Below are 22,737 nucleotides of genomic sequence, written 5' to 3'. Positions count from 1 at the left end.
CAACAGCCTGACGGCACAGTAAAAGGCTTCTCACAATAGGCGCAATTTTATGTGGTAAAACAACGACGATTCGACAGCGCCGCCAGGTCTCACTTTTCCTTGAAATTTCAAGTGCCATGCACCGTCCTTTTGACGTCAAGGGCGAAAAACGCGGAGGCTCTAACTATCACGAATCTCCGCGTTGATATTGGCCCGCTCGTTAAATTGTGCATGCATGGCCTGCACGGTTTCCAATCAGCCATCCGCTTTGCAGTTTTTCTTGTTCTTTAAAGGAGAATGACGTGTTATTGCACAAGTGCTGATTCGAATAATCCGTCACATATAAGTGAACGTCATGTTTCATTCTTTGTTGTTACTCCTTTGTTCGGGTCTCGCTGCGTTGTTTCACCTTAAAAAATATTTTTTTCACTTTGAAGCCACCAGTGTAACTCGCCTGATAAGAACACAGCAGTGGCTTGACGGTTTTCGTTGGCGCTCAGCTGCTTCGAGGTTTTCAGCTTGCCGGGAAATAATGGGTGTCAGAGGAAGTTTTTTTGTCGTCCGTGAGAGTCACGGACTTTTCATTGAAAGAGCGACCACATTTTTATTCCGCATCGAGCAGAAAACAAGCGTGGAGTCATTTTTTCTCATCGTAAGCTGCGAGAAGCACCCACGAGAGCAAACGCCTGTCTCCTTTTACATGCAAAGATGAGGCAAATGGCTGATGTTAATCTTAGGTTCTGAGGAGCGATAATCGTCCGTGGAAGTGTATATTTGCAAGCTCGGCTTATGCTCAGGGCGCAACCACCGCAGCGGAGACGCCAACGACCGCTGTTTCATCAGTCATGTGGAGAGGAGGAAAATGCGGGTATTCTGATTATAGGTGTCATTTAACCGTGTGGCGTTCTTTCGCCACTCCTAAGGAGGTAATCATAGCAAGTCGACGGAAAGGCCGCTTACAGGAGTGGCGTCAGGCAGCGCTAGGTTGATTCGAATCTTTTCTGTAGGAGCCGCTTTTAAGCTGGGCTTTAAAGAGCCCGCTGAGATATGCCACTTAAATGAGTGACCTTGACAAGGACGTTACTAAGAGTGTCGGGCTTCTTAAGGCTCTTTAATTTAGTGCTTTCTGAAGCATTCAACCCAGCACTTTTCTTGTGACAGCTAAAGGCAAGTCGTATTCCCCCACTTGATTTCTTTAAAGAGTGTGGGACATGGCTTTGACTAACGTGGATGCTGTGCTGGATAAGTTGTCATCTACTCATGCCGTCATTTTCGTGTTTGGCCTCTTAAGAGGCTTGCCTGCAAAGTGGCACTTGATGATGCCCGTATTCGCTGCACCGTCAGCCATCAATTTCCACTGCGCTGACGACCTGGAGACGGCCTCCAACTGGGATTCTTCACCCACGAGCCACCTGTGGGTGAACTGTAGCCTCAGCATTGCAGGCAATGACACGGTAGATTATTTTCAACCTGACATCATTGAAAACGGCCTACAGATCAACGTCACCGTTTCGAAACCCTGCACGGCTGGGTCTACGACCGCAGCATTTACAGCAAAACTGTTACAGCAGAGGTGTGCAGCCTCCATATACTTCCAGGTAATGTTTCTTAAAGCAAGAATGCATCTCAGCCAATTCTTGTATATCCCAATGATTTTCTTACTCACCATATGCTTTCTATGAATTTGCAGGGGACGTATCTCTATCTACGCTAAAAATTTATTGGTCTTTTACGTGTTAGCATGGTTCCTCCGACTATCGTTTTGATGATCCTATTCTTCTGAGTGGAACATGGTATGCGGGAGCAGGTAGATGATTTGTTTGCTCCAAAGTATCCATCTGCCTGGGATGGTCATCGGAACGCTGGCCTTATCCCAATTTTTGGACTGATGAGTACATGACACCACTTTTTATGTTCACTCTGTTTGATTCGATCATTCTTTTGTTTATATATATATATATATATATATATATATATATATATATATATATATATATATATATATATATATATATATATATATATATATATCAGCAGACAAGTTAAAGGAAATGAGGGGCCCGTTTGACAAATTTATGAAGGGAGCCAACAGTCACCGAAACCAAGGTGCATAGGGGAACGTTAATTTTTTTTTTAATGTGTTATGCTTATCAGTAGGATAATAATTCTTAGATTAATAAATTGCTTAAAAAAAATTACTTATAAAGCAGCAGAAAAAACAACCATGCCGCCGGTGGGATCCGAACCCACGACCTCCGAATATCGCGTCCGGTGCTCTTACCAACTGAGCTACGGCGACGGCTGTCCAATCTGCTGCTCTCGTGGGTATTTATGTTTACTGGGTGTAAGCGAGCCTTGAGAGTGTTCACCAGCGCCACCCTCGACCATAGCGGCGGACGTAGCACGTCCTGTAATACCGCGAGCGTGACGTAGAACGTCATCTAACGGCGAGGGCGGAAACTGTGCGAGAGCCCTCTTATGCTACCTTTGGCACTAAGACTGCCAGAACCGAGACCCTCGTTAAGCTATCAGCAGACAAGTTAAAGGAAATGAGGGGCCCGTTTGACAAATTTATGAAGGGAGCCAACAGTCACCGAAACCAAGGTGCATAGGGGAACGTTAATTTTTTTTTTTTAATGTGTTATGCTTATCAGTAGGATAATAATTCTTAGATTAATAAATTGCTTAAAGAAAATTACTTATAAAGCAGCAGAAAAAACAACCATGCCGCCGGTGGGATCCGAACCCACGACCTCCGAATATCGCGTCCGGTGCTCTTACCAACTGAGCTACGGCGACGGCTGTCCAATCTGCTGCTCTCGTGGGTATTTATGTTTACTGGGTGTAAGCGAGCCTTGAGAGTGTTCACCAGCGCCACCCTCGACCATAGCGGCGGACGTAGCACGTCCTGTAATACCGCGAGCGTGACGTAGAACGTCATCTAACGGCGAGGGCGGAAACTGTGCGAGAGCCCTCTTATGCTACCTTTGGCACTAAGACTGCCAGAACCGAGACCCTCGTTAAGCTATCAGCAGACAAGTTAAAGGAAATGAGGGGCCCGTTTGACAAATTTATGAAGGGAGCCAACAGTCACCGAAACCAAGGTGCATAGGGGAACGTTAATTTTTTTTTTTTTAATGTGTTATGCTTATCAGTAGGATAATAATTCTTAGATTAATAAATTGCTTAAAGAAAATTACTTATAAAGCAGCAGAAAAAACAACCATGCCGCCAGTGGGATCCGAACCCACGACCTCCGAATATCGCGTCCGGTGCTCTTACCAACTGAGCTACGGCGACGGCTGTCCAATCTGCTGCTGCTGGTGAACACTCTCAAGGCTCGCTTACACCCAGTAAACATAAATACCCACGAGAGCAGCAGATTGGACAGCCGTCGCCGTAGCTCAGTTGGTAAGAGCACCGGACGCGATATTCGGAGGTCGTGGGTTCGGATCCCACCGGCGGCATGGTTGTTTTTTCTGCTGCTTTATAAGTAATTTTCTTTAAGCAATTTATTAATCTAAGAATTATTATCCTACTGATAAGCATAACACATTAAAAAAAAAAAATTAACGTTCCCCTATGCACCTTGGTTTCGGTGACTGTTGGCTCCCTTCATAAATATATATATATATATATATATATATATATATATATATATATATATATATATATATATATATATATATATATACCCTAAGGAGCAGCGGAAGAGTTGTAGAGGGAAGCTCAGATGGCCTTCCAAAGAAGGAACGTTCAGGATCTCTGAATTAATAACGCATAAAACATGGCGTCAACTGCGGTTGATATTTAATCATTTTTTAATTTTCAACTTAGGCATGCCACCTTCGATTCAAACTCCTGTGTGAACTTTAGTCGCAAAATACCTTCGGTGTCTATTACTTCAAGCTAATCGTACTCCTGTTTTAATATGAACGGTAAAAACCAGTTTACACGAAGTTGAAATTTTCGGGTTATTGCTCTGCTAAAGTACAATATGGCTTTTGAATATTATAAAGGAAATGTAGTTACGAAAGAAAAAGCTATGCTTCTCAGTCATAACTATGCTGTTCCATAACTTAATCCTCATATTTTGTTCCGTCTCGTATTGAAAAGGGAAGTTGGCAAAGGAGCACAATTAAAAGATATATTGTTAAATCAGTTAGTTAGTAGGGTAAATCTGATTTCCTGTTAAATCCGCAACATATAAAACATTTTGAACCGAGTATAATTATTGTACTCCATGCGGTGCTCACAAGCAGCAAGGAGTGCTATGGTTATGGGAGGATGGTGCTTCCAAATTCCCTAAAAATGGCAAAAAAGTCACTTAGTGAAAATTTCTGTACCTCTTGTATGCCTCGTTTTTCTTTTTGTGGTGTAGGGAAGATTTATCCCTGAAATAAACAGAGAAGTAGTAAAAAAAGATTCGTGAACTCCGGCGGCTGTGCATTGCTGGGACACGCTCAATCAATGGTTTTTTTTTCAGTTCCTGTTTTCTTACTAGATACCTTGCGGGGTAGACTTCTTGACTACTGTTTTATTTATTTTAACCTCATTTGTTTTGTCGCACTCCTGAGACCCCGGTGCACGCCAAAATTGTCTCGTGTTTCAAATTTACGAGCTTCCTGTATACTTCCATGCATAATGTTTTTTCTCAATCTGCATGAGTCAACTGACGGACACCTAAAAATAAAAATTAAAAACGAAATCTTGCACTTTGCGAAAATTAAGAGTCTATGAATGTCTTGGCGCCTGCAGGAACGCAGTGCGTGTTAAACCAGCCTTGTCAGCACTTTTTTAACTATGCTGCCATTTCACAAGATATTCATGAAAGGTACATACCAGAAAACAGTTTTCGGAACAAATAACGCTGAAATTTTGTGAGTAGACATGTTATAAATTCTAGCATTAAGAAACAAACAAATTTTAATAAAAGTCGTTACCCCCCTTAAACATGAATTTCAGTTAGTGAGTTAGTGTTAGTGAGGAATGTTTTTGACAAATACCGAGTGCCAACAAACATCACAAAGGGGAGGTGGTTCATGTGTGAGCGTAGTGCATCAATTTTATTGTACGCATAATGCAGGAACGCGTCAAGTTTTTCTTCTAGACTCTTCAGAATGGCGTAACATGCCATTCCTAAGAGTCCCTGTATCTTTTTCAAAGTGCCATGACCAAACATTTCACGCAGGTTAGGCCGCAAGCGGACGATGATGGTTGGCCTCCTCTTGTCGGTCCGCGCGAGTGCCATGACCGCCTTCTCTACTCTGGCCGCCATGTGCCATGCATCGCGCATCCTCTTGGCCCTGGGAATATCCGGATTCACCGAGGTATTTTACACTTTCAGACAGAGACCAGCATGTGACCAGCCAATCTGCAGATGTCTGTTAGGTCCAGCGTGCGTCTGAAGTTCCGAATCCACAGGGCCTGCTTTTGAGCAGTATGTCTCGGCACTGAATACGTTTGTTACGCTACCAATGTTCCAAGCGGTGAGAATATTATTTAAACCACCATCTACTGAGATTTCTACTTTTTTGAAGTTTGAAGTTTATGTATTGCTTTGTTTTACAGGTAACAAACGCGCAATATACCAGGAGCTAAAGGCGAACCTAACAGGGGCTCCTGTCCTATCAAATAATAAGAGCAGACAACAAGCAATTTCACACAAAACTAACAAGCATTTACAACACACCTTGTACAGAAAGCAAACGTTTAATATTGAGCAAAAAATGGCAAAAGCACTACCAATCATATAAAATACATCTCATACACATAGCAAACGCATGTCGCTCTACACTGCTCGAAAGCAGTCACTATGGCCTGTGAGTTTTTTGAAGCAACCTGTAATCAGTATAGAGAAGAAAAAAGAACTCTACTTAAACTAGGCTACGGCCTAATGGGAACGCTCGGCAAGAGCCCTCAAGTTTTAACGAGCCCGCACCTTCTTTAGCCAATAGTTCTAGTTTTCATTCGATTTGCCTCTCACCGACGACATCCCTGCATTTTCTCCTCATTCTTGTTCTCTTTTTACTCTCTTCTTCGGCGCGTCTCACTTCTTCATTTTTTTTTGTCTTTTTTATTGTCTTCTCTCTCTTTTTTGTCTGCTTGACTTTAGCTGAACGCCGATCTAATTTGGGCGGGGCCAGGGACTACAACGGGCTTTACTCGCACGATGACTCAGGGTGGGATACCCAAGAACTGCTCTCACCGTAAAAGGCCTACGCCAATTTACAAAATATGGGCGAGTCACTGGGAGCAGCAATGAAGGGTTCCCAGGTCCCACTGCTCGCACTCTCTCTCTTTTGTGCAGCGTTATCAGCTATACAACGAAATAAAAATCGCCATTGCTGCCGCTTCCAGAGAAAATGAATTGAAAAAAAAAGCTTTTCCTTAGTTTTGTTGACGTGATCAACTAGAACACGCAAACGAATGAATATGTCGATAACGCACAGATGAAGATAGGCTGGTTCCTCTCATTGTGCTTCTTATTCCTTGGTCTGCTTCCGCGTTACGTCGGAGCTCAAGATCAAGATACTGAAACCGGCCCTAAAAATTTAGTCTTTTCTTTGATACGTTCACTGGGTGCTCAAAGAGAAGGGGAGCCCTGGGGAAAATTTTTCCTTTCATCTTCCCTTACTACGGAGAGCACAATGCAATGAATAGCGCTGTATGCTGCGTTCTTTCTTATTTATGCTCTGCTGCCTATTCTTTCTAGTGCTTCCTATTCTTTCTATAAGCAGCAGCTATTCTCTCTATAAAGCAGCAGCTTTGAGGGAGTATCTCTAGCAGGCAGAGCCAAAACACAGGCTGAGTAACGAAGGCTGGACGCGTACGAAATGAACAAAATGGACGGAGAAAATAAAAGCAAAACCCGCCAAGAAACAGAGCGCAGTAATAGACCACCTGATTTTCTTGGCAGACATAAAGTTCTCTGTTCTTGTTAATATTTTCAGCCTACCGGGCCAGAATATATGCATTCTATTCTTTTAAATCCAGCCTCTTTAGAAGACCCCACGTGGATGATAATGTAAACGTCACTACTTGACAAAGGAGATGTTTTCTGCGTTTTAATAATACACTTAGTTATAATAATCTGAAGTTAACCTTTAACCATGCGTCCTTTGGGAAAAATTATCAGCATCTGTACTCTGCTAGAAGCTAAGTTCAAGAAAAAACGGCGACAAAGTTCGATAATATGAACGTTTTTTATGAAGTTTAGACTTCGGCGTCTCCATTCTACGTTACATAATTACTGATTTTTTTTTCGCAGTATTTAGACCTTTCGGAGTTCATTAACACGCAATAACAGCGCACAGCACATTGGTTTTTTAGCGTTTCGCTGGAGCCATTTAGCATGTCGCTTGACCACGTGGCGTCACACTGGGTGGCCCTGCGGCTGATTTATACATCTTTCCCCGATTAGTGATACTCGAATCACACCTAAGATATTGATATATCACGCAAACACACGCATAAAACAACTCGAGTACAATGAAGCATGTATGAAATCGAAATAATCTGGTTCAGTTACCTAATCACTAGGTATAATAATCATAATTATCTATGCACGCATCAGTACATGTCCTCAAGGCAGCAAAACAAAACAAGGACCATAGCGCTTTCACCAGTTTCACCCCCATCTCACTTAAACAACCTGACGTTTATGGCCCAGCGACCGTCTCGCAATCCAATAATCATGGGCTCGAATCCCACCTTGTTCACCCCAAGTTGCTTTGACCCCAACTATATTACTTTGCAGCAATTCAACACGCTAGCGCCAATTTGTCTTTCACGGTTCTGGTTCCGCGTGTTGACAGAGCAGCATAAATATAGCAGTAGTGGGATTTCATTGCGCAACAATTATTTTGTCAGAAAATGCAAATGCAGATGATCCATGCTAGGCTGCTATCAGGACAAGGCTGACAGCGATCTGAGTAGCCCATTCAATGGCCCGGGTTTGAAAGCCCAGGTGTGAGCTTACCAACACGGCCTCCCATTGCTCGAGAGCTGGTAATTGCTTTAGAGATTCCGATAGCGGCTCCTCTTTACAGTTCCACAACATCTGATCTTAAGTGGCTATTTCACCACATAGTGTACATACGGAAGATGAGTGCGATCGCACTGTGGTGTTTGAATTAGTTGCGCGATGTCATGTGCTTGCGTTGTCAGAACTCAATCGATTAGGTCTTTTTCGGACGCATCGCCGGTCGACACAGAAAGCGGTTTTTCTGCGACACTAGGCCTCTAAAGCTACGGCGTTAAAAAGGCACAGAAATGACTGAATGTCCTCTACCATCTCTCCCGGTGCCGCCAGAGATGAAGACGGTGTCCCCTCAATACCGGCACATGCCAACCATGACAGCAGACATGGGTTGGACGTCGTGCATGCTCCTGCTTCCGTGGCTCCACTACCTGACCAGTGAGAGGCGCGCCACGCAGCTCTACGCTGCTTTGCCGCTCGCTCCGCTGTTGTCGCTCAGCTGGTAGGAGTTTGCACAGAATATATCTATTCACTTTTCCATGCCTTGAGTGGGGAAACTGTCTTCTTTTCTAGAGCAGGTTTCTCCGGTGTCGCACTTTGCAAGTCTTGTTTGCTTTTACTTTATTTTGCTTGGCTCTCATCGGTCGTGGGTTCACGATGACGTAGGCCGTTGGGGTTGACACCACTGTCAGAGGACCAACATAAAATAAGACGTAATGTTAGAGTAAAGGCCAGTAGTAGTTTGGGTAACATAAGACCAACCGACAGAATATTACTACGGAATGCACGGCAACGAAGCGGGAATATACGAGGGACGGAGGTGCCAGGCCTGGAGGCCATAAAACATGTCATCGCATCGCTCATGTTTTGCTTGTTCTTAAGCTTACTGCCACATAACCAAATGTAGTCCACTATAAGAAATGTACGCCTCAAGGATAAACAAGATCGTCCGCTGACTGAAGGAAGGGCGTAATAATAAAGCAATCTTGAAAAAAAATTCGGAAAAGTTGTTCTTCCCCAGTTGAGATCTCAGGATGGCCCCATGAGTAAGTGAATAAGAAGGCGATGAAAGATGCGGTGACGGCTACAAAAACAAGGTAGAGTATGTACCTCACGGCGATGGGCAAAGTAAATACCGAACATCTTTTGTGAAAGTGAACGGTCCTATAGCGCACTCCATGCGTAATACGTCCAGTCCGGTACGTGGAAGAGTTTAGCCTCATACAATACTGGTTGCTAAGTTTTGCAATGCGAGCAGATTTCCGTCTCGAAAGTTATGGAGTACTTTCTGTTTTCCCGGGGCGCAAATCTAACTCAGGGCTTTGAAACATATCGTGCATTTGTTAGGGAATGCGCTAGAGATCACTGTTCACTCCCGTGCAGTGCAATTTCTGTTGTCTGTGCTTAACGTGCAGGAAAGAGAAACAATGAGACTAGCGCAGAGATTTGTATACGAGATGAACGAAATCGGCCACATAAAAACAGGTCGGTTTTCCCAAGTGCCAAGTACGTTTATGAAGTTCCAAATGATAGGAGTGTCTCTTCACTTGCCCGCATTGCAGTGTGTCTACGTATCTCGCGACACCCACAGTCTCTGACATAGACTAAAGCATTCGCAAGTTTGTAATACTGAGGTAAAGAATCACATGGGGGTTGCATTCTTTTACCTTTAGTGCGTGTTAAAAAATTATTTAATATTTCATGGGATAAGTAGATCTTGCAGACGAGGACAGTGAATGTAAAATGAGACACTACTCGTCTGCTTCTGCAAGGTGTGCTTATGCCATGATATCTAAGAGGAAGCTAGCCCAGCAACTTAACCTTTTGTAGTACATTCAGAACGCCTAACTTTCAGAAATTTTTCAGTGGTATATTGCATAATCATAACTTGGTCGACGTTGCTGAGTACAGCCAATTATTGTGATGGAACTCAGCATGTAATATTTTGTGAAATGAAAAGGCGAAAGACAAGGCAGCCAAAGTTCCTCAACAACGAAATTCAGCGAATACTATTCGATAAATAAGAGTCTTCCAAATTGCGAATACGTAACCGAATGAAACAGAAGATACCACCTCTAGAGTTTACATTCGCGTTAGCTCGGGCACCTAAATTCAAACTATTCACACCCAAATTTAAGGGCATTAAACGGCATCCTTATTAAGCCAGAAAATCTTCATCACCTACTGACTCTCACTGCAGCATTTGAGAACTGCCCTCGGTGCCAATTAGGGTTATCAGCCGATACTCTGACAATTGTGGCACATTTGAAACTGCATAAATGTCGAGCGTCGTTTCGCTAGAAAACACCTAATCAAGTTAAAATAGAGGCCAGTTGCGCATATTGCACTCACAGTAAAATGTACACATATATTCCGAACTGCTTTAAGTGCTCAGCGAAGGCGCGCTTTGAAATACACCTTTCTTTGCCCTACTAGGAAGTTATTGACTTGTTCGGCAAATTTTAGAACATCTCGCTGAGAGCACATCAAAAGTTTCCGTCGCAATCTGGCACATCCCGAATAAGAACCCTGCGTTTGCTCAGATCTCTGTCTCTATCGACCCGTATGGAGTGTATCATTCCCTCTGTTTTAGAAACGCTGGTAGATTCCTGGTTTTTATTTCATAGATTTCTACCTTCTTTTCCTTTCATTTTCTAGTAAAGACGAAAATTTCGCCATTTGTGCTAGCAAGTTTTATAACGTTCCATCCAAATTTGTGCGTGCTTCTATAGTATCTTGAGAGATGTGAACTTATTAAATTAATAACGCGGTGTGCTACGGTATTGCGCGCTCTTTTTTTATTGGCATGGACATGAAACGAGAGGTTGGTGCCTGATTGTAATGCGGCATGCTGTTTTAGCAGAAAGTAAGAAAAAACTATAGAACTGAAGACATAATCCAAGACAAAAGACAACTGCCACACTTCAGAGAGAAAGAAGCCAGTAATTCTAGCATTCTGAATGAAAAAAGAACTCCCAGTAGTAAACAATCATAATCCAATCATATCGCATAAATAAAACTCCGTACGTCAGCCATACACAATAAGAAAGGGTATAAGAATATATAGCAGCAAGCAGAAACACAAAGTACAATTATGTGGTAATTGTAGCCGCACGAAGGTGCTACACAAAACTAGTTGTCAAACTGACACTGTAGTACGGACCGTGAGAAGTGCCGCTGCACTGGGTCTCTGCCCGCATTTGTTTAAATTTTGCTTCAAGCACAAGTTATTTGGCACACCCTGCACAATTAACATTGCTTCCATTTGAACTCTGGAAGCGTAGTGCGGGAAGAACGAAGGACGATAACCGAGACGGGACAAGCGCTAAGTGGTGTTGAAATTTAGCGCTTGTCCCATCTTGCAACCGTCTTTCGTTCTTCCCGCGCTATGCTTCCCGAGTTGTAATGAATAGCCAACCTTCCCAAGCCTATTCCCTACTGAGTTCCATTTGGAACAGTACTAAGGCGCATCATATTGTCGAATTTGTGCTACACGCGTAATAGGCATTGCAATAGTCATCACTCAGTACTGTAAGCAACTGGCAAGAGCGCGAACGTGGCGGGAACTGTGTGTTAATCCTTCTGCCCAGATTTTGCCAGAGTCTTTCAGATGGCTGATCACCACAGGCTGGTTTCAGGAGGCCAAAAAAGTTATCACCAAGTTTGCAAACAACAGCCGCTGTCAGGTGCACCTTGTTGACGAGATCGTTGTAGAGGCAAAGTAGAGGAAAGCTGCGGTGAGTGCGATCCACTGAACCCTTGTGAATAATTGTTATGATATAATATTTGATTATTTCACTGTCTTTAAATAGAGTTTCTTATAGCGATGATAACAATAATTCAAAAAAAACCATGGGCATGTCCCAATGATCCAGCTATACTTAGCAAATACGGGATGTGCATGCAGTGTGATTTCTCTTGATATTTAAGTTGTTTTGGCTCCCCATGAAAGGTATGTTCTTCGCCAAACACGTGCAGGCCACAGTGCTTGTTATGGGATTATTCAACTTGGTGCGCTTCACATCACCAGCTTTTAAGCTTTAGGGAACATAGGAGGTCTGTAGTCCTCATCTCACTGATGCTAATTCAGTGCAGAACTTAGAAGCAAACCTCTTGGGCTGTATATGTTTTACATATGATAAACATGCCCAGATGATGAACATCTATGGCATACAAAAGAACGTGCGTCACTGAAGTCAGTATGCAAGAGCTGATTGGAGCCGGCTGCTTGCTTGTGCTAAGGCAGTGCCCGGTGTGGTGGCAATCGGGATAGATTCTGCTCTTAAACCTTCGACTTGACGTATCGTACTGGACCTATACGTTCCGACGGTGTCAGTATAGATGTTTCTAGAACTTGTATTCAAAGACGTGGAGGGCCACCCCTGTGAAACACTCGAATGTTGATAATCTAGAGCGTAAGTCGGTACAAAGCGGTTGTTTATTTGCCTTTCAGTGGTGCCGGTAGTTCCTGTATAAATGTCCGCACGTGAATGTCCAGATACCCCGAATTTTCCGCCCTGGATGCGACCATATATGACGAACGGGAAGGAGAATATTAAAAAAATGCATATGACTGGAGTTTTATCTCTTCACCTCCGCCATATGGCTGTTGCAGAAGGGCGAAGTGGAACTCGATGGGCGTGATGCGCAGGATAAAGCGCTCAATTTTTCTCTTTTTGCTGAAATTGTTTTTCAGGCTCAAGACGTGCACAGAGAAAGTGTCGCTGACCCCTTCTTTACTAAAGCGTGGGCCGCATTGACGGGTCTTTTCAGCTTCCAGCCGTGAGTTTTCTCCTTGCGCTCAGAGATAAACGTCCAGAGGGCCGTTCTTTTTTCTTAAAACTTTTAATTTAGGAATGTGTTACGGTGGATACAGTGAAACCCTGCATCTACGTCTTCCAAAAGCGTGCTTTCCTTGTGTGCTCAGGACTGTTAACAAGTGTCACTTAGCGATTTGTGTCTGGACGCTCTAACTTCGCCAGTACATGCTCGGTAATGTAGTAACCATGTAATAGTAGAACGGGCTCACACATTGTGGTCTCCAGCGCTCCAAGTCTAGTAGGACATCAGTGTGTGAGCAGTAAATCTGCATTCAGTCGGCAAGTATATGTTCTGTCGACATAATTATAAGGCGAGAGGTTTTTAATAGCCAGATGGGCTAATGAAGAAGCTGACTGCTGCCTATATGCAGTGTTCGCCTTAGCAGAATCCTTCCCTTAGATTTCCGCATGTCGGTACGTGCGCGCAGTTCACACGGAATTGTTTTTTTGCCGTAAAGGTGATCTCTGAAACAGAACGAAGAAAAGTAACTTAATCTTGAGGCTTATTTTCTCTGCCATCCACACACATATATCTGCGGCCTTTAAGGCGCACATAGAACTATTTGTGCAATATCGCGTTAAACTACCGCACAACCGCTTACCCGCTGAGCATGAAGTCAACACTTTTTTCCCCGCCCAACAGGCCAATGTCTTGCACGAGAAAATGAAGAGAGAGAAACAGAAGACGGAAAGGTAGAGAGCTTAATCAGGCGATGCCCAGAAGGCTACCCTACACATGGAGAGGGGAAAAACGAAGAGTAAAAGGAAAGAAAGAGGGCAACAAAATGAGAGACTGTAAAATCACGACTTGCGAGCGTCTACAAAAAGCAGCAGCATTTGCGAATAAGTGGGTGCTTTTCTGGTTCCAAAGAGTGCTTCTTGGAATTTTAGCTACACCGGAAGGAGAGAGATGGCCTAGGAGGCAATAAATTAAATAATGAATTTAATAAAAAAAGAATGACATGCGTCCGCTCAGGGCAAGAATGGAGACGGAAAGGGCTTAAAATTCTCGAAGTAGGATGCTTGCTGGTCCCTTCCTGACCTGTTGTTCCTGTTTCCTATCTCTGAGTCCTGTGGAATTTTGTATTGGAGGTCGTCATGCTGTACCCTTGTTACTAACTTTAATACCTATTGCTTCAGGTCCGCTTTTAATAGGAAAGCGTCTATATAAAGAACGCTGTGCCTGCCTTCCGGCTGGGTAGAATGTGCTTAGTGATTTCCGGCTGTCCACCGACACGATAGTCTAAAACTTGACGTGTTACCACATGACCGTGTCATCAGCTGTCGTGGGCGGCGACCCGTACGAGAGCTTCAGTATCGGAGCCTCGTCCGAGTACCCGGTGACGCTCTTCAACGCGGTGCTTTTAAGAGCATTAGCTCTTACTCATCACGTTTCTCGATTTCTTGGGGTCTAGTACCACCTCCCTTCGGTGTGCAATTTTCTAAGTGCGAAGAATTCAAGACGGCAGCCTCCTTAGTAAATCGATATTCCAGCCCATTTGATTATTGACTAGTAACGTCATGCGTATATCGAATTGGTGATTGGTTGGTAACGTCACTTATAAATGCAAGATGTCAGATTCATATTTCTATTGCTGTACCTCACTTTAATCTCATTCATATCAATTTTAGTAAACCCCACAGCTAACACTCGTTAATTCAACGTCTTCCAGACGGTGGCGGCATCATTTTTGACAGATGACCACTGAACGTCGCACGAAGGCGGCACGTGTACGCCGCGTTAGCTGCGATCCGACTTTATAGGTCCGTTCGATTCGCCTGCACTACGTGAACTGGTTCTCACGGTGCTGCACTTCGCCATTCGTTGCATCGGTGAAAGATGGCGCAGTCTGCACGACGCCATTCGCTTAAAAAAGTGCAGACGTTGTGCAGGTCTAGTTCAGGAAAGTTCAGGAACACTGTGCACCTCCTCAATGGTCAGTGCCGAAACGCTGCAGCTGCAGTCACCATGAAAGCAGGCGATGGCTTGTGCTTTGAGATAAACGGCGGATATACTCAAATTATTTCACTCGTCGATGATAACAGTGCCTCACATGGGCCCGCCGACTCTCATGGAACGTGAGTGGCTACCCGAGAAGGCGGCGACGGAGCTGGGGACGGCGGCCCTCGCCTGCACCTTGCATCCCACGACCATCATGGTCTCGACGGACCCGTAACCGGCCTCTTTCCTTTCTACCAAAAAGCTTCATTAGTACTCGAAGCCGGTTATGTTAACTAAAAAGCAAACACGTGCATGCAGCGCATGATACACGTTGTTGCAACAACCGCTTATCATGCAAGTCGGCGCGCGCACACCTTGGTCCTGTTCAGTAAATGAACACACGTGCGTTTCGCTTAGCTGCCGCAAGGCTGCATTGAGGTTGATTCCTGGCAACACTTCGCGGCGACGTGCTGTTTGAAAATTCTTCACACGGTTCGGGATGTTGGCGGGCGTTGATTTGGGCGCCACGCTGCTGGATGCAATTTGGGAGCGACGGAAAGGCTAGCAGACGACCAGGCCTGCACTCAACCATTCGTTTTGGAAGTAGGTAGCACTTGAACTGCTGGAACTGGCGCTGCACGCTCGCGGCACCGCCACGGCACCGCTGCGGAACTTTACAGAACTGGTGCCGGGAGTGCAGGCGAATCGAACGGACCTTTCTTTTTCTTGCACCCCAGCGAAGGAAATGAGTATGGGAGCCACACAGTCTGCCCTCTTTGAAGACTCTGGGTGAAAAAAGAAAAAAAAAACAGAAACGCAAAGGGGCCCCTCGAGAATCTGGGCGTGAGGGATGGACACACAAAATGGACAATGCGCGAAGCTTATCGGTGTCTCCCTCCCAAACCAGGAAAAGAGAATGTAAGAGAAGGAGGAGGTGCTCAACTTCATGCGGAACGTGGTGGCGGATTTGTGAACTAGCGGCGCATGAACCAGAATGCTGGCCATGGAAGCACTTGTACCTAATGCTTCATTTTGCACTGATGCATAGGTTTCTAGAAACCTGGCAATGGAAAGGCCAGCGACAGAAATAAGCACGTGCGCATCCTGTTTTGAAAGAGTAGGAGGGGGGTATTTCGTAAGAAGACTGAGTTTTCGTTCCTTTCACTTTTCGCATTACGTGAAAAAGTACGAGTCCATAGGCGTAGATGAAGGACGAGACCAGGACGGCTCGCCTGTCAAGGCACTCCGGATCAACTTCGTCCACCACAACTGGCTTTCAATGCTATTTTTTTCACTCATTCCCCCACAACGAAGAGTGTTTGGTTTGGTTTATGAAGGTTTAACGTCGCAAAGCGACTCAGATTGTGAGGGATGCTGTGGTGAAAGGTCCCGGAAATTTCTATCACCTGGGGCTCTGTAAATTGCACTGACATCGCACAGTACACAGGTTCTAGAATTTCGCCTTCATCTAAATTCCACCGCCGCGGCTGGGCACGATCCCGCGTCTTTCGGGCCGGCAGCCGAGCTACATAACCACTCAGCCACCGCGGCGGCCCAACTTCGAAGAGTGGAAAGTGGTGAACGATGACTTGCAGCGCTGGAAAGTGAATTACTGCAAAGGTCTGGGCAACACCACTCTGAAATAGACAAAGTATTTTTTTGCCCATTCCTTTGAAACGAATACTTCATGGACATGCTGCTGCGCAGCATCGCCTTCAAATGCCAGGAAAATGATGATGAATACGCCATTGAGCCGGCCTTCAGAAAAAATACCATAGAGCTCTGAAACGACGGCCACCGGCAACCCATGGAAGAGCGCAAGCAGTGTCGGTAGATGGGCCTGCTCGAGCTAAACCTATGCGGCAAAGACACTGGAAACGTGACGTACCAGGAATTTGGCAACGAGGAGCTCATCCTCTTCAGCAACATCAACAATGAGGGCTCCTCCTTGCTTTAGCTTGCAGGTTACTGTTTTTTCCGTTCTAGAAAGAGATGAAGGATCCAACAACGGTTCAACGAAAGCGTCGGTTCATCTCTGTCATTTATGTGGCCCTTATTATGTTCGGCCTATAGCGCTTCTTTTGCAGGCAATGCTTTTATGCCAGCGTGGCCCTTCCTTTTAATGACAACTTCTGTTTTTCCGTTATTCGAAGAACGTGCATGTCACTTTTGGCCTTATGACTTTCTCTTTCTTGAAAACTTTTTAGTGCATCAAGCCAAATTGTAAACGTATTGAGTTTCAGAGCTCTGTCTGTTGTGTGTCTTCTTCTATAGGGCTTCTTGTGTGCCGTGAAATGCGCTATATTCAAAGTCAAAAACCAACTCGCCTAACAGAATGTATTGTGGGACAAATCCAAATTGTCCTGCACTGATAGCTTACCATGCGCTTACTAACTACAAAGATGTAACTTTGATTGAAATCGAAGCGTTTGTACAAGCGTGAAATCGGCAGAAAACTATACACTGGTTTGCAATCACCGGTCCTTTTCAAGAGTAAACTGTAGTGCGTAGCACAATTGTTTTAGGCGCTGACCGCATATTCTGGGATACACTTCAGATTATTTTGAAATGGTGTTCACAGTGTTTTGTTTCCTTCTCGTAGAACACAACCTTCAGTCGCCTTCAGAGAAATGGTAAAAAGAAAAATTTCTGAACAATAAATGCGCTTTTTGATACAGTGCTAAGATAACATAAGGACTGGGAACCAAAGAAGTAATTTTCACTATCAATCAAAAATGGATAAAGTGTGTCCATTATGCCTTTAAGGCCAGGAAACATTTTGTGTTTGTTTATAACGAAGGATTCGTGGCAGTGGTTCTGGCTTTGGCGTTCAGCTGCTGATCGCTAGGTGTCGGGTTCGCTCGCGGGTGTGGGCGCTGCAGTTCGTTGATGCAAAATACAAGAACTCCCGTCCACTGAGCAATGTTAGCGCATGTTAAGGAACTCATGGCTGTCTAACTAAATCCGGAGCCCTCCGCTACGGCGGCCCTCATAACCCATGTCTCTCTTCGGGACGTTCAATCCTGCAGTCATAGTTTTCACAAAGGCGACAGCTTCCGACATTTTCTGCGTGCTCTTTTTCTGATAGCAATTCTTGGGGAGGAAGCAACACTATACCTGTGTCAGTTTGCGAGTACATTGTAGTTTAGTGATATGAATATAGATAGAATTGAAATATCTCCTTTTGGGGTGATCTGTGATGCAGGACTAGGAAAATGAATGGCCCTGGCCTCAAAAAGCAAGTAAGCACTCGTCACATCAGCACGGAAGGAACGCAATGTATGAGCATCTAACTACGCGTTTAAGTGACATACGCGCCGGTCTACACAATTTGGTTGTTTGGCCACCTTTCTATATGTGATAACCAAACATAGAGACGAGATTACAGAGGCAGCGTGAGCGCGCTGATGCTCTAAGGAAGGAAGAAGTGGAACCTCTCTTCAATTGGAACATTTTCGTCCTTCCCTGCCTGAAGAAGGGCAGTCGTTTTGCGACGGCTGGTATATGTTCTGTAGACAAGCAAGCAAAGTTACCAGGCTTTGTGCAGAGACAGAGCGGGTTAAGGACATCCTAGTCGAAATTAAAAGGAAGAAATGGGCTCGGGATGGATCGGTATTGCGAAGTCGAGATAGCCACTGGTTCTTAAGGGGGATGGAGTGAATTCCAAGACACGGCAAGCGTAGCAGGGGGCATGAGAATGTTTGGTGGGCGGGAGAGATTAAGAAGATTGCTGGGATACGGTGGCCACAGCTGGCATAGGACAGGGTTAGTTGGAGAGACATTGGAGATGCCTTAGCCCTGCACTGGACGTAATGCGGGTAATGATGATAATGGCGCTTTTTTTTCTCTAGCAAACAAGGAATCGAGACGTGACTGCGTTTGACGTATGCAGAAATTCACCTTTAACATAAATTAGGTGGATAAACCTAGTTAATTCTCTGTGCGATTAACGATGCCAAGACGCACGACTTCGTCCTTTGAAGCATAGGCTACAAGGTAAAGAGGCCTAAGCTGCATGGAAGCTGTTCCAAATTCCTGACAACAATGCGGTGTATGCTATCAAATGACGTGGTTGCTTTTAGGAAATTATGGTTGTTGCTTTGCGTTTTTGCAACTTGCAGTTATTGGAAAGAGTTTTTCTCGTCTCCTCTTAGTACCTTTCTGAAGTATGTACCGTGCAATGTTCCCGCCCTTTACCTTGCAGTGAAGTGGCGTCTGACTGTGGCTGTGCAGTTTGTGCTTACTAGTAAATTTTAGTAAATTTGAGCACCTATCCAGAATACGATGAGTAAAGATCGCTTCGGACACTCAACACGCATTACCGAGCATAGGGGGCAACTGAAATATTGCCGCGACAGTTGTATTCCCCCTGTTCATCAATTACGGAAGAGGTTTTATAGCTTTTATGCGATCCCACGAAGCAAACGAGTAATGTTTTGGTAAGCGAATGCGTTGCCTCAAGTGTACAATGGCACAGCGGCTAGGAAAGTGCTCTGCTAACGGCACCGGTCCTTCTCTCCGCAGCACCGCCCTTCTCGAGGCTAGGGCTTCTCGAGTCGTCTGCCGTGGGATCTCCGTACCAGCTGCAACTGCTACCTTACGGTACGCATCACGACGGTAAGCGATGCCTGTCCCAACCTGTACGTTTTCCGAGTCGCCTCCTGTGCATTAAACTCCTCAAAAGCATGCGAGCAGATAACTGCAGCAATTCACTGTAAGTTTTCGCTTGTGATCCCAAGTGCTCGTGCCAGTCGGGTTATTTCTGGGTCGTCGCGCACGGTTGTTCATGAAGGTGGCCATCTCTTTCGAAGGAATTGTGTCTTGCACGGCATGTCGAAGCAGCGATGAGTAATACGAATGCGTTGCCTTGAGAACAAGTATCCTACACCGTGAGTATTGGAAACATGGCTAAACAAAACTTGTAACCGGGGTATATAGTTTCAAAGGCTCTATTGTGTGTGACACTTCTTCGTCTAAAGCCAACGCCACTTGTATCTCTATTAGCTTTTTCAACAAGCGCTTTCTTCAACAACGTTCTGTCGTCAAAAGGGACTCGTGCCGGGGGACTGGGAGTTATGGCTTGTCCTGTGTACTGCTTCGGCCTCGGTGTTTGTTTTGTAAATGCGCTTTATTACTTTCTGTAAGTGTCCCCTCCAGTTTTAGTGCGAAAGCACTACTTAAGGGGGCCAAACCCACAAAAGGATCTTGTGGCGTCCTTGTACTTGAGGGGACAGGAAAAATACTACGACAACGTGGTTTCGAACCTACGAACAAATCAGCTTCGCTGGCCCCTGCACGAGAGCACTATACTACCGCCGCAACCCACTGCGCCTTGTGATGAACTCAACACACTCTTCCGCTGCGCAATGCACATCGTCGTTTTCATCAACTTCGATCTGCTGCGAGAACAGATCAGATCAGATCAAAGTAACCTCTATCAGAGCTTAACCGGAGTGGAATATCGTCGCCAGCTGTGCCGACGAGCCAGAAATGCACAACCATGCGCCAACCAGGCTAAACACATGCTTTTGCACGTCTACTCGGTTTAACTACGTTGAAACCCGGCCACTTTCTTTTTTCTTGAACTGAGCGGTGGGTGGTGCCTAGGCAGGACACCATTTTTTGTTCTTTTTCAAAGCGCTGACATTGCTTTACACTTGTTCCCCCCACGTATTAGCTGGGTGCCATTTACGTTGCCTACTTGTGCACACCGATTCATGGGTAACCCTACAAGGTCAGTAGCGGTAAAATATAGCGCTTTCTTTAACGCAAATGTATTTGCTGTCAAAATAATAAACAAAACTTGTCAGGCAGCTAGCGGCCTCCAGCCAAAACCCCCACGTGCCAATTAAACTACGAGCAGTGCTAGAGCTCAAACTACCCTCGTTCCTGCTGTCACGTAGTAATAACTGGGGGAATTTGAAGGCCTCCCTTTCCTGGGTACGGGGTTCATGAGCCATGGTCTCGCGCGACGAGTGACACACACACAGTCACCATAAAAGACACCTCTTTATCCCTGACCAACAAAAGCTTTCGTAGGGCACATAAAAACAAGCGGCGCCTAAGAGCATGCGGTCTAGCTCTCAATAGCGCAGCGATAAGGTTACAGCAGAATGGTCGTTCGCATCTTAACATGCCAAAAAAAAACACACTGAGGTACGAACGGCACGAAGCGCCACAGAAAGCGGCTCGAAGCAGGCACTCGCGTAGCTACCACGCACGCCGAAGAGCTATTCCATCTTCTGTCTTCATCATGGTAAGGTGCCGCCTCGTCGTTGAGACGGCTCGTTCGGGGCGCTGAGGGCGTGACTGCCCCCAGCGCTCCCGTCACTTGCGAGCCCACACGGACGCGCCGCCAGCTTTTCTCGTAATGGGACTAGTGAAAGAGTAGTAAAAGGCAAGCACATCTCAAGCTCTCATTTCATGTCCTTTTTCCTGACGCTTTTGCTCATGCTGCTCCTGCCTTTTTTTGCAAGGTTCCTACTACGGGCCAACGCACGTCGATCCGACGTACCTCAATTCGGAGATTTCGATGGAGAGCGAGACGTCCCTGAGCGGCCTCGAGGACGTGCTCATCGGAGCCGGGAGTGGCGAGCAGCCTCCCGCGACGCTGCCGGACGGCATGTTCCCCTCGCCGGCCCTCAACCCCATCGAAAAGCCGTACTCGTTGCAGACGTCCTACTTCAGCAACAACGCGTGCGAGTGCCTGAGCGGCGGCTCCAACTGACGGTGTCAGGGCGCCGCCGCGCCGCGCCGCGACCGCAGGCATCGCAACTCCGCGGCAGTCCGGCACCCCCCGCTGTAGAGCGCACGCACACGGCGGGTGTGTTGTGGTGCGCTGGCCTCTGCGGGCGCGGCCACTGTACAGTGCACCTTTTTCAAACCGGCTTCGCTGTGCTATGTCCACCCACGGAACAATGACCATTGGTGAGGCAAGCGCGATACAAGCAAAGGAATTACAACTACACGTGGTCTCAGCTCAGGTCGGCAAATTCATTTTAATGCTTGATGCTGCGTCCTGGGTCGATCTCCGTTGATGAACGTTGGTGCAGTTCATCCATTTTGCCCCCAACTCATGTAGTGCTTGCTTTAGTCAAGCCTATTGTCCTGTGCGGGTTTCGTTAGAGAATACAGGACGCTGGATATGGAATGACGTGTCCTTAACCGCAAACGGTCGCGTAAAATTCTCTCACGTGCAAGTCACGATGAAAACTCCTAGTATATCGGTTACTTTTCAAAATATGTGCTCCAACAGGCCTTTTTTTCCTCCACCCGAGTACATAGCAAGACCGCTGCTGTATAATTTGCCTTCGTGTAAAGCCTTGAGGAAATGTGCGTACTACGCAGCGCTTCATTGCATTCTTATAACTACGATCTGCGAACGCATGTTGAAAAGGTGCATTATGAACGCGGCGGAAATGAAGCGAGAGGTCGGATGAGGGGAAGTGGCGCAGCTGTGATGCGAAAGAGTGTGCGAAACGCTATTTTTCACCCGTTAAATCCTACTAACAGTAGTCGGCACGTTGGTGCCTGCAGCTGCGGTCGCGCATCGCACTTCGTTCAGATATACTGGGGATCAAAACGGTAAAACTTGGTCGAGATTCACAAATGTTTTTGCACGTCTTCATCTGCTAGAAGGGCTTATGATTGGTCGCTGCCTTAGCCACTGTTTTTTAGCTGTTGCAGTTGGGTCGTCCCCCTACCCACATTATTACCGATGCCACAGGGGCAACAGCATGACAGTGGACGCTCAGCGCGTCGAGTTATTCACGGCATCGCTCATCGACTCAAAACTGACCAGCAGGTGGACTGCGATCATTACGTGGATGATCCAGTCTGTGGAAACATAGAGCTAACTTCTTGAATTTTTGCTCCTTTCCACTATACGCATAAAAAACATTTCTCATTTGCGCGAAGCCCTAACGTCTGGCTTATTTCTCTGTGAGGCATAAGGTTGATTTTAAAAATGAAAGGAAATCCAGTACAGCGATTTTGCTCCCTTTAAAAAAAGATAA

The 22,737-nt window shown here is 45.6% G+C and overlaps 1 pseudogene; it reads left to right on the top strand.

Moving 5' to 3' along the window:
- The first annotated feature begins 1,190 nt into the window (after nt 1-1,190).
- Nucleotides 1,191-21,449, top strand: LOC144126311 (organic cation transporter protein-like; annotated as a pseudogene).
- The last annotated feature ends 1,288 nt before the right edge of the window (nt 21,450-22,737 follow it).

The sequence above is a fragment of the Amblyomma americanum genome, chromosome 1 (genome assembly GCF_052857255.1).
Source record: "Amblyomma americanum isolate KBUSLIRL-KWMA chromosome 1, ASM5285725v1, whole genome shotgun sequence".
Classification (NCBI taxonomy): domain Eukaryota; kingdom Metazoa; phylum Arthropoda; class Arachnida; order Ixodida; family Ixodidae; genus Amblyomma; species Amblyomma americanum.
Note: the sequence above shows the minus strand (reverse complement) of the source record. Positions and strands in the feature narration are given on the sequence as shown.